The sequence below is a fragment of the Taudactylus pleione genome, unplaced genomic scaffold, assembly GCF_031769625.1.
Source record: "Taudactylus pleione unplaced genomic scaffold, aTauple2 ptg001518l, whole genome shotgun sequence".
Lineage (NCBI taxonomy): Eukaryota > Metazoa > Chordata > Amphibia > Anura > Myobatrachidae > Taudactylus > Taudactylus pleione.
Genome location: NW_028285916.1, coordinates 533,853 through 546,898, shown reverse-complemented (window position 1 = coordinate 546,898; position 13,046 = coordinate 533,853). Strand labels below are relative to the sequence as shown.

The following is a 13,046-nucleotide window of genomic DNA, read 5'->3' as shown; positions in this document are numbered from 1 at the left end:
AGCATCCCAAAATGCGCAAATTAGTTCGCAAATGCAAGTCACTAGACCAACAGTGAAAAATGTGCTAATTAGTTCACAAATGCAAGTCACTAGACCAACAGTGAAAAATGCGCTAATTAGTTCGCAAATGCAAGTCACTAGACCAACAGTGAAAAATGCGCTAATTAGTTCGCAAATGCAAGTCACTAGACCAACAGTGAAAAATGCGCTAATTAGTTCGCAAATGCAAGAAAAATAATGGACTTACCAAGAGCTAATATAAAAGATTTCCCTCAAAAAGGTCTTTGGGTCCGCAAGCCAAAAAAATCTAAAAGAGATGAAATTAGTGTTAAGCTGAAAATATTAAATTAAAAACAAGAAGTAGACACCAATTGGCCACAAGTTAGACTTCACCAAACTTACCAAATCAGGAAACGAGGCCCAAAAAAAACAACAAAAATGCGAACGGATAAAAAAATAAACTGTAGCAAACCCAAAAAATGCCAAAATCCTCCAAATCCTCCAACCGTAAACCACAAACTCCAACCAACTTAACCGCCAATAATCCAACAACGCAACCTTGAATCCACACACACCAAGCCATAAATAGTGTTTATTTTCCCGCACAAATTAAGGATGAATCATAGGGACGCACAATCAATGATGCGGCCGCAAACTAAGGACGCATGTATAAATACGTCACGAAATCACATAGAATTTCTGGATGATTTCATGCTGGAAGCAGAGACATGGCTTCAAACCAAGGAAACAATGGGCAAAATTCCGGCGGTAAGGCCTTCATGCATTTTGGCTCAATGATTATTTTCAAACATAATATTGTGCAAGTTGTGAAGTGGCTAAATCAGCATATTTACCCAAATAGGTGAGGAGGATGACATGGAAGAGGCTGCTGGCCCCAGTCAACCCGCCAAAGCTGCCCAAAAAAAAAGGCAGCCACAATTCACAAGAAAGGAGATGGAGGTTTTGATCCAGAAGTGCGTTGACATCCTGCCCCAGGCAGACAGGAATATGAGCCAAAGCCAGAAGTGGAGAATGTGGGAGGAGGTCGCCGTTGCTGTCAATAGGGTGGGTGATTATGTCCGTCTAGCCCGGGATGTAAAAAGGCGGTAAGTAAACACTTTCCCACCCTATAAACAAGCCCCATTTTAAACAAAAGGATAATGGTTCCAATTTCATTCCACAGATGGGGCGACTTCAAATATCGTCTCAAGCAAAAACTTGCCGACAGGGCTAGGCATGCAAGGGGGACAGTTGGGGGTCCCACCCCTGTGTCATTGGAGTTGACAGACTTAGAAGAGCTGGCACAGGGGTGTGTGCAGCCTGTGGAGGTGTTTGGCATGTCCAACATGGATACGGACATGCCAGACTTTGCGGCTCCTCATGTTGGCCCAGGTAAGTCTTGTGATGTCACCAACTCTGAAATGCTATTGTGCCAATATGTAGATTCTAATGTGACTCTTTTCTCATTTTTCCAACAGAGACACAGGCGGATGAGTCTGCTCCAGAGGGGAGCCTTGGCCGCAGAATTTCTGCTGGCTCTGCAGGGGAGGAACCAGTACATCCGGCTGAGGACCCTGCAGAAGCCAGTCCAGGGCGTGCCCCCTCGCAGGCAGTGGGCCTCCTCACAGAACTCAATTTCAAATCGGATTTCCATACGGAGATTCTGCAGAGGATGGACGCCAGTCTGATACGGGTGGCTGAGGCCCTGGAGCAAAATGCTGCGGCCAACGTGACCATTGGTCAGGCCCTGGCGGAACATACCAGGGCCAACATCCGCATCGCCGATGCCCTGGAGCAGCTCGTTCGCCAGCACATGGTGGAGCCGACCTCCCTTCCTGCCGGAACATCAGGATCCTCCACCTCTGGCACAACATCAGCCAATCCTCCAAATGTGCCTAGCCCTGTGCCTAGTCCAGAGGCCACAACATCTGCCTCTGGACAGGCCAGCCCGATGGCATCCCGGACCCGGTCTGGCGCCCACCCTCCCCCATCCAAACGGGCGAAAAAACGGTGACAGCAATGGCGACTTTTCCCACACTCCTTCTGTGCTTGGCTCATATTCCTTTCTGGTCAAAACTTCCCTCTCCTTTCTTGTGAAATGTTTTTAATTTATTTTTGTACGTTTATGTTATCAGTTATTGATTATTTATTTTTGTTAAAAAGTATCTTTGCCAGAAAAAAAGAAAACAAAATATTAGGCCAATTGGTTTGTGTTTAAACAATAAATTTATGATAAAAATCTGACATTGTATTGTGACATTATTGGACAAATGGGTTACATTTAATCCTGGCCCTAAAGGCAAAAAAGGACACAAAAAACCATTTCATTTATTTTAAAAAAAGGCCTCTTTAAGGAACGTTTAAAAATTCACCTAACGATGCAAATTCCACAGTAAAAAAAAAAAGGGGAGCTAATTAAAACATGATGACATTATTGTCACAATAGGCCATAAACAACAAATTGAGGCCAAAATAAAACACCAAAAATGTACGCCAATTGATTGTGTAATCCTGACATTAGCAGCTCTGATTTCCACCTGCGTACGGTTTTGTGCTATCCCAAAAAACTGCTTTCCAAACACATGCCAAGCCGGTTTTCAATACAACACTAATTGCTTTTGTGACCACCCGCGATTAATCGCTGCAACATCGTGGAGTCCCGGGACGGAGGAGAAGGCCATCGCCAATGTGGTCGAGTAATCCAGACCCTAAGCTGTGCGAGCATTTTGAAGGGAAAGCGGATGTTCCAGTGACGTATGAGACGGTCCGAACACATTTGACGTTCGCATCTGCTAATGTATGTACGCCCCAAAAACGCCTCGCCACGCCTGCGTTTTTCCATCTCCACCCCCGTGAACACCCAAAAATGCCCTGTTCTGTCAATCACATTTGACATGTCACTTCCTGTACGCTATTTTAGGAACAAGAGAAAAAAAGCTTGCAATCTGCCGTACGCACATGCGCAGTGTAACACCGACGCATGCGCGGTTAGTCAACATCGGAACGCAACGAGCGTACTGTTGTTAACGTGCGGCTCTGAATGAGGGCCATAGTACCATGTGCTGCAGGTGATGGTGTATACACAGTACAGTGTACACTGCAGAGAGATCAGGCTGCTGTACAATATAGTACCATGTGCTGCAGGTGATGGTGTATACACGGTACAGTGTACGCTGCAGAGAGATCAGGCTGCTGTACAATATAGTACCATGTGCTGCAGGTGATGGTGTATACACGGTACAGTGTACACTGCAGAGAGATCAGGCTGCTGTACAATATAGTACCATGTGCTGCAGGTGATGGTGTATACACGGTACAGTGTACACTGCAGAGAGATCAGGCTGCTGTACATATAGTACCATGTGCTGCAGGTGATGGTGTATAAACAGTACAGTGTACACTGCAGAGAGATCAGGCTGCTGTACATATAGTACCCTGTGCTGCAGGTGATGGTGTATACACAGTACAGTGTACACTGCAGAGAGATCAGGCTGCTGTACATATAGTACCCTGTGCTGCAGGTGATGGTGTATACACAGTACAGTGTACACTGCAGAGAGATCAGGCTGCTGTACATATAGTACCCTGTGCTGCAGGTGATGGTGTATACACAGTACAGTGTACGCTGCAGAGAGATCAGGCTGCTGTACATATAGTACCATGTGCTGCAGGTGATGGTGTATACACAGTACAGTGTACGCTGCAGAGAGATCAGGCTGCTGTACATATAGTACCATGTGCTGCAGGTGATGGTGTATACACAGTACAGTGTACGCTGCAGAGAGATCAGGCTGCTGTACATATAGTACCATGTGCTGCAGGTGGTGTATGCACGGTACAGTGTACGCTGCAGAGAGATCAGGCTGCTGTACATATAGTACCATGTGCTGCAGGTGATGGTGTATACACGGTACAGTGTACACTGCAGAGAGATCAGGCTGCTGTACATATAGTACCATGTGCTGCAGGTGATGGTGTATACACGGTACAGTGTACGCTGCAGAGAGATCAGGCTGCTGTACATATAGTACCATGTGCTGCAGGTGATGGTGTATACACGGTACAGTGTACGCTGCAGAGAGATCAGGCTGCTGTACATATAGTACCGTGTGCTGCAGGTGATGGTGTATACACGGTACAGTGTACACTGCAGAGAGATCAGGCTGCTGTACATATAGTACCATGTGCTGCAGGTGATGGTGTATACACGGTACAGTGTACGCTGCAGAGAGATCAGGCTGCTGTACATATAGTACCATGTGCTGCAGGTGATGGTGTATACACGGTACAGTGTACGCTGCAGAGAGATCAGGCTGCTGTACATATAGTACCATGTGCTGCAGGTGATGGTGTATACACTGTACAGTGTACGCTGCAGAGAGATCAGGCTGCTGTACATATAGTACCATGTGCTGCAGGTGATGGTGTATACACGGTACAGTGTACGCTGCAGAGAGGTCAGGCTGCTGTAAATATTGTACCATGTGCTGCAGGTGATGGTGTATACACGGTACAGTGTACGCTGCAGAGAGATCAGGCTGCTGTACATATAGTACCATGTGCTGCAGGTGATGGTGTATACACGGTACAGTGTACGCTGCAGAGAGATCAGGCTGCTGTACATATAGTACCATGTGCTGCAGGTGATGTGTATACACAGTACAGTGTACGCTGCAGAGAGATCAGGCTGCTGTACATATAGTACCATGTGCTGCAGGTGATGGTGTATACACGGTACAGTGTACGCTGCAGAGAGATCAGGTTGCTGTACATATAGTACCATGTGCTTCAGGTGATGGTGTATACACGGTATAGTGTACGCTGCAGAGAGATCAGGCTGCTGTATATATAGTACCATGTGCTGCAGGTGATGGTGTATTCACTGTACAGTGTACGCTGCAGAGAGATCAGGCTGCTGTACATATAGTACCATGTGCTGCAGGTGATGGTGTATACACAGTACAGTGTACGCTGCAGAGAGATCAGGCTGCTGTACATATAGTACCATGTGCTGCAGGTGATGGTGTACACACAGTACAGTGTACGCTGCAGAGAGATCAGGCTGCTGTACATATAGTACCATGTGCTGCAGGTGATGGTGTATACACAGTACAGTGTACGCTGCAGAGAGATCAGGCTGCTGTACACATAGTACCATGTGCTGCAGGTGATGGTGTATACACAGTACAGTGTACGCTGCAGAGAGATCAGGCTGCTGTACATATAGTACCATGTGCTGCAGGTGATGGTGTATACACAGTACAGTGTACGCTGCAGAGAGATCAGGCTGCTGTACATATAGTACCATGTGCTGCAGGTGATGGTGTATACACAGTACAGTGTACGCTGCAGAGAGATCAGGCTGCTGTACATATAATACCATGTGCTGCAGGTGATGGTGTATACACGGTACAGTGTACGCTGCAGAGAGATCAGGCTGCTGTACATATAGTACCATGTGCTGCAGGTGATGGTGTATACACGGTACAGTGTACGCTGCAGAGAGATCAGGCTGCTGTACATATAGTACCATGTGCTGCAGGTGATGGTGTATACACGGTACAGTGTACGCTGCAGAGAGATCAGGCTGCTGTACATATAGTACCATGTGCTGCAGGTGATGGTGTATACACGGTACAGTGTACGCTGCAGAGAGATCAGGCTGCTGTACATATAGTACCATGTGCTGCAGGTGATGGTGTATACACGGTACAGTGCATGCTGCAGATACATCAGGCTGCTGTACATATAGTACCATGTGCTGCAGGTGATGGTGTATACACAGTACAGTGTACGCTTCAGAGAGATCAGGCTGCTGTACATATAGTACCATGTGCTGCAGGTGATGGTGTATACACGGTACAGTGTACGCTGCAGAGAGATCTGGCTGCTGTACATATAGTACCATGTGCTGCAGGTGATGGTGTATACACAGTACAGTGTACGCTGCAGAGAGATCAGGCTGCTGTACATATAGTACCATGTGCTGCAGGTGATGGTGTATACACAGTACAGTGTACGCTGCAGAGAGATCAGGCTGTTGTACATATAGTCCCCATGTGCTGCAGGTGATGGTGTATACACAGTACAGTGTACGCTGCAGAGAGATCAGGCTGCTGTACATATAGTACCATGTGCTGCAGGTGATGGTGTATACACAGTACAGTGTACACTGCAGAGAGATCAGGCTGATGTACATATAGTACCATGTGCTGCAGGTGATGGTGTATACACAGTACAGTGTACACTGCAGAGAGATCAGGCTGCTGTACATATAGTACCATGTGCTGCAGGTGATGGTGTATACACGGTACAGTGTACGCTGCAGAGAGATCAGGCTGCTGTACATATAGTACCATGTGCTGCAGGTGATGGTGTATACACGGTACAGTGCATGCTGCAGATACATCAGGCTGCTGTACATATAGTACCATGTGCTGCAGGTGATGGTGTATACACGGTACAGTGTACGCTGCAGAGAGATCAGGTTGCTGTACATATAGTACCATGTGCTGCAGGTGATGGTGTATACACAGTACAGTGTACGCTTCAGAGAGATCAGGCTGCTGTACATATAGTACCATGTGCTGCAGGTGATGGTGTATACACAGTACAGTGTACGCTGCAGAGACATCAGGCTGCTGTACATATAGTACCATGTGCTGCAGGTGATGGTGTATACACGGTACAGTGTACGCTGCAGAGAGATCTGGCTGCTGTGCATATAGTACCATGTGCTGCAGGTGATGGTGTATACACGGTACAGTGTACGCTGCAGAGAGTTCAGGCTGCTGTACATATTACCATGTGCTGCAGGTGATGGTGTATACACAGTACAGTGTACGCTGCAGAGAGATCAGGCTGCTGTACATATAGTACCATGTGCTGCAGGTGATGGTGTATACACAGTACAGTGTACGCTGCAGAGAGATCAGGCTGCTGTACATATAGTCCCCATGTGCTGCAGGTGATGGTGTATACACGGTACAGTGTACGCTGCAGAGAGATCAGGCTGCTGTACATATAATACCATGTGCTGCAGGTGATGGTGTATACACGGTACAGTGTACGCTGCAGAGAGATCAGGCTGCTGTACATATAGTACCATGTGCTGCAGGTGATGGTGTATACACGGTACAGTGTACGCTGCAGAGAGATCAGGCTGCTGTACATATAGTACCATGTGCTGCAGGTGATGGTGTATACACGGTACAGTGTACGCTGCAGAGAGATCAGGCTGCTGTACATATAGTACCATGTGCTGCAGGTGATGGTGTATACACGGTACAGTGCATGCTGCAGATACATCAGGCTGCTGTACATATAGTACCATGTGCTGCAGGTGATGGTGTATACACAGTACAGTGTACGCTGCAGAGACATCAGGCTGCTGTACATATAGTACCATGTGCTGCAGGTGATGGTGTATACACGGTACAGTGTACGCTGCAGAGAGATCTGGCTGCTGTGCATATAGTACCATGTGCTGCAGGTGATGGTGTATACACGGTACAGTGTACGCTGCAGAGAGTTCAGGCTGCTGTACATATTACCATGTGCTGCAGGTGATGGTGTATACACAGTACAGTGTACGCTGCAGAGAGATCAGGCTGCTGTACATATAGTACCATGTGCTGCAGGTGATGGTGTATACACAGTACAGTGTACGCTGCAGAGAGATCAGGCTGCTGTACATATAGTCCCCATGTGCTGCAGGTGATGGTGTATACACGGTACAGTGTACGCTGCAGAGAGATCAGGCTGCTGTACATATAGTACCATGTGCTGCAGGTGATGGTGTATACACAGTACAGTGTACGCTGCAGAGAGATCAGGCTGCTGTACATATAGTACCATGTGCTGCAGGTGATGGTGTATACACAGTACAGTGCATGCTGCAGAGAGATCAGGCTGCTGTACATATAGTACCATGTGCTGCAGGTGATGGTGTATACACGGTACAGTGTACGCTGCAGAGAGATCTGGCTGCTGTGCATATAGTACCATGTGCTGCAGGTGATGGTGTATACACGGTACAGTGTACGCTGCAGAGAGTTCAGGCTGCTGTACATATTACCATGTGCTGCAGGTGATGGTGTATACACAGTACAGTGTACGCTGCAGAGAGATCAGGCTGCTGTACATATAGTACCATGTGCTGCAGGTGATGGTGTATACACAGTACAGTGTACGCTGCAGAGAGATCAGGCTGCTGTACATATAGTCCCCATGTGCTGCAGGTGATGGTGTATACACGGTACAGTGTACGCTGCAGAGAGATCAGGCTGCTGTACATATAGTACCATGTGCTGCAGGTGATGGTGTATACACAGTACAGTGTACGCTGCAGAGAGATCAGGCTGCTGTACATATAGTACCATGTGCTGCAGGTGATGGTGTATACACAGTACAGTGCATGCTGCAGATACATCAGGCTGCTGTACATATAGTACCATGTGCTGCAGGTGATGGTGTATACACGGTACAGTGTACGCTGCAGAGAGATCAGGCTGCTGTACATATAGTACCATGTGCTGCAGGTGACGGTGTATACACAGTACAGTGTACGCTGCAGAGAGATCAGGCTGCTGTACATATAGTACCATGTGCTGCAGGTGATGGTGTATACACAGTACAGTGTACGCTGCAGAGAGATCAGGCTGCTGTACATATAGTACCATGTGCTGCAGGTGATGGTGTATACACAGTACATGTACATATAGAAATTTCTCTTTGTTACATATTATAATAATAACATATATTTATATAACTGAAACTCCCTCTATCCGATATATTCTGCATAGTAAGAACTCCTTATATCCAGTGTATTATACAGAGCAGTCATTCCCTCTACACTATATATTATACAGAGCAGTCATTCCCTCTACACTATATATGATACAGAGCAGTCATTCCCTCTACGCTATATATGATACAGAGCAGTCATTCCCTCTACGCTATATATGATACAGAGCAGTCATTCCCTCTACGCTATATATCATACAGAGCAGTCATTCCCTCTACGCTATATATCATACAGAGCAGTCATTCCCTCTACGCTATATATGATACAGAGCAGTCATTCCCTCTACGCTATATATGATACAGAGTAGTCATTCCCTCTTCGCTATATTTGATACAGAGCAGTCATTCCCTCTACACTATATATCATACAGAGCAGTCTTTCCCTCTACACTATATATCATACAGAGCAGTCTTTCCCTCTACACTATATATCATACAGAGCAGTCATTCCCTCTACGCTATATATGATACAGAGCAGTCATTCCCTCTACGCTATATATGATACAGAGCAGTCATTCCCTCTACGCTATATATGATACAGAGCAGTCATTCCCTCTACACTATATATGATACAGAGCAGTCATTCCCTCTACACTATATATCATACAGAGCAGTCATTCCCTCTACACTATATATCATACAGAGCAGTCATTCCCTCTACGCTATATATGATACAGAGCAGTCATTCCCTCTACGCTATATATGATACAGAGCAGTCATTCCCTCTACGCTATATATGATACAGAGCAGTCATTCCCTCTACACTATATATGATACAGAGCAGTCATTCCCTCTACACTATATATGATACAGAGCAGTCATTCCCTCTACGCTATATATTATACAGAGCAGTCATTCCCTCTACGCTATATATTATACACAGCAGTCATTCCCTCTACACTATATATGATACAGAGCAGTCATTCCCTCTACGCTATATATTATACACAGCAGTCATTCCCTCTACACTATGGGCCATATTCAATTTGAAGCAAAAAGGCCATTATCGGTGATAATTTATCGCCAAAGACTTAGTTTTCTCCTATTTTCATCATCCCCGTATTCCAATTCAAAGACTTTTCACCGGTGCGAAAAGTCTATGAAAGAAAACAGGGATAAGTTTTCACCATGTTTTACATGGCGAAAAAAAGTGGAGATTTGGTGTATAGGGGTGCAAGCTTAAAAAAAATAGCCTGCACCCCTGGGAGTATCATTTTAAAAAAAAAAACTGTGTAAAAAAAAAAAATTTAAAAAAAAAAAATCGGGACACCCCAAAAAATGTACTTTACTTTTGGGGGTGAAAATAAAAAATTGGGGAACAAAATGCCAAGCTAACGAAATTAATTCTGGTGGGGGTCCCCAAGTATGCGGCAGGTGTTTTCTTCATTGCGCAGAGTAGCGGCAGGTGCATTTTTGGTGAATTTTTTAAATTCTCTTTAGGGACTTAAAAATATGCTTACCCCCATTTTCATGTACCCCAAATTTAATAGAAATAACTAAAAAAACTAAGTGCTATTCTTCATCACTTCTTCATAGCCACAAAAAAACACCTGCCACGTCTATTTAAAAACCCTAATTACCTTCAGCAGGGAAAAAACGGGGGTACCCACAGTGATCCCCATGTCATGACATCATTAACGGGGTCCCAGGATGAATTCCCGAAAATCCCCTATTTTTCCCGATACTTACCTTTCCGCATGCTCCGGTTTTCGCCGGCTCCAAACTGAATACGGGGATAAAGCGGGCGCGAGCCCGATACTTTATCCCCAGAAAAGCTCTGATGTGGATTGAAAAGTCCGGCACGGACTTTTCGCTCCGTAATTGAAAATGGCCCAATATATCAAACAGAGCAGTCATTCCCTCTACACTATATATAATACAGAGCAGTCATTCCCTCTACGCTATATATTATACACAGCAGTCATTCCCTCTATATATCATACAGAGCAGTCATTCCCTCTACACTATATATGATACAGAGCAGTCATTCCCTCTACACTATATATCATACAGAGCAGTCATTTCCTCTACACTGTATATGATACAGAGCAGTCATTCCCTCTACACTATATATGATACAGAGCAGCCATTCCCTCTACACTATATATCATACAGAGCAGTCATTTCCTCTACACTATATATCATACAGAGCAGTCATTCCCTCTACACTATATATAATACAGAGCAGTCATTCCCTCTACGCTATATATTATACACAGCAGTCATTCCCTCTATATATCATACAGAGCAGTCATTCCCTCTACACTATATATTATACAAGGCAGTCATTCCCTCTACACTATATATCATACAGAGCAGTCATTCCCTCTACACTATATATCATACAGAGCAGTCATTTCCTCTACACTGTATATGATACAGAGCAGTCATTCCCTCTACACTATATATGATACAGAGCAGCCATTCCCTCTACACTATATATCATACAGAGCAGTCATTTCCTCTACACTATATATCATACAGAGCAGTCATTCCCTCTACACTATATATAATACAGAGCAGTCATTCCCTCTACGCTATATATTATACACAGCAGTCATTCCCTCTATATATCATACAGAGCAGTCATTCCCTCTACACTATATATTATACAGAGCAGTCATTCCCTCTACACTATATATTATACAAGGCAGTCATTCCCTCTACACTATATATCATACAGAGCAGTCATTTCCTCTACACTGTATATGATACAGAGCAGTCATTCCCTCTACACTATATATCATACAGAGCAGTCATTCCCTCTACACTGTATATTATACAGAGCAGTCATTCCCTCTACACTATATATAATACAGAGCAGTCATTCCCTCTACACTATATATGATACAGAGCAGTCATTCCCTCTACACTATATATGATACAGAGCAGTCATTCCCTCTACACTATATATCATACAGAGCAGTCATTCCCTCTACACTATATATCATACAGAGCAGTCATTCCCTCTACACTATATATCATACAGAGAAGTCATTCCCTCTACGCTATATATCATACAGAGCAGTCATTCCCTCTACGCTATATATGATACAGAGCAGTCATTCCCTCTACACTATATATCATACAGAGCAGTCATTCCCTCTACACTATATATGATACAGAGCAGTCATTCCCTCTACACTATATATGATACAGAGCAGTCATTCCCTCTACACTATATATCATACAGAGCAGTCATTCCCTCTACACTATATATCATACAGAGCAGTCATTCTCTCTACACTATATATCATACAGAGCAGTCATTCCCTCTACGTTATATATCATACAGAGCAGTCATTCCCTCTATATATCATACAGAGCAGTCATTCCCTCTACACTATATATTATACAGAGCAGTCATTCCCTGTACACTATATATTATACAGAGCAGTCATTCCCTGTACACTATATATTATACAGAGCAGTCATTCCCTGTACACTATATATTATACAGAGCAGTCATTCCCTCTACGCTATATATTATACAGAGCAGTCATTCCCTCTACGCTATATATTATACAGAGCAGTCATTCCCTCTACGCTATATATTATACAGAGCAGTCATTCCCTCTACGCTATATATTATACAGAGCAGTCATTCCCTCTACGCTATATATTATACAGGGCAGTCATTCCCTCTACGCTATATATCGTACAGAGCAGTCATTCCCTCTACGCTATATATCGTACAGAGCAGTCATTCCCTCTACGCTATATATCGTACAGAGCAGTCATTCCCTCTACGCTATATATTATACAGAGCAGTCATTCCCTCTACGCTATATATTATACAGAGCAGTCATTCCCTCTACGCTATATATTATACAGAGCAGTCATTCCCTCTACGCTATATATTATACAGAGCAGTCATTCCCTCTACGCTATATATCGTACAGAGCAGTCATTCCCTCTACGCTATATATTATACAGAGCAGTCATTCCCTCTACACTATATATTATACAGAGCAGTCATTCCCTCTACGCTATATATTATACAGGGCAGTCATTCCCTCTACGCTATATATCGTACAGAGCAGTCATTCCCTCTACGCTATATATTATACAGAGCAGTCATTCCCTCTACACTATATATTATACAGAGCAGTCATTCCCTCTACACTATATATTATACAGAGCAGTCATTCCCTCTACACTATATATTATACAGAGCAGTCATTCCCTCTACACTATATATTATACAGAGCAGTCATTCCCTCTACGCTATATATTATACA

At 44.4% G+C, this 13,046-nt stretch overlaps 1 protein-coding gene across 3 annotated transcripts in view; it reads left to right on the top strand.

Moving 5' to 3' along the window:
* CFAP91 (cilia and flagella associated protein 91) overlaps positions 1 to 13,046 on the top strand; it is a 109,293-nt gene that overhangs the window by 37,002 nt on the left and 59,245 nt on the right. The gene's annotated exons all lie outside the window — the stretch shown is intronic.